We start from the raw sequence: 685 nt of genomic DNA on the forward strand, positions 1-685 counted from the left end.
TGAGCGTGCATGTGCGCGGAGGGCATTCGCACATACATCCCGGCCGCCCATCTCCCATCATGTTTCGCCAGCCCTCGGAGGTACCCTGCCCTAGGGTTGCCACGTCCCCCTTGGCCACCAGCAGGGGATGGGGCCATAGGATTGCCAGAGCCAGGTTGGGGCACTCCTGGAGATGCGGAGGCGGAGCCTGGGGAGGGCAGGGGCCTCGTTGGGCTGTACAATAGCAGCACAGAGTCCACCCTCCAAAGCATCCAGTTTCTCCAGGGGAACTGATCTCTCGTCTGAAGATGAGCTGTGATTCCGGGGGACTTCCAGATCCCGCCTGGAGACTGGCAACCCTGCCCCTGCCCGCTCCTGGTGATGCTGCCTGGAGCCCATCGCCTGCTCCGGGGTTGGGGGTGCGGATCGCCCGTGCATCTATAAGGCGACCTAGGTTTGCACCGAAGCCCCCGACCTGCCCTACGTCGCCACCCCGCCAGCCTCCGGGAGGAAAGGGGGGGAGGGAAGGTTGAGTACCTGCAGCTGTTTTGCAGCCTCCCGTGGCTTTGGGGGAGCCCTCGTGGTCGGAGCCGCGGCGCCAGGGGTCCGGGCACAACACGGGAAACCCAAAACCGCGCGGGGCGGGGCCTCCAATGGTCCTATTGGCCGCCTCCGCCCCCTGGATCTCTTTGGCCCCCGGGATAGG

Source organism: Gekko japonicus, unplaced genomic scaffold, assembly GCF_001447785.1.
Source record: "Gekko japonicus isolate JY-2015 unplaced genomic scaffold, Gekko_japonicus_V1.1 scaffold1980, whole genome shotgun sequence".
Taxonomy (NCBI): domain Eukaryota; kingdom Metazoa; phylum Chordata; class Lepidosauria; order Squamata; family Gekkonidae; genus Gekko; species Gekko japonicus.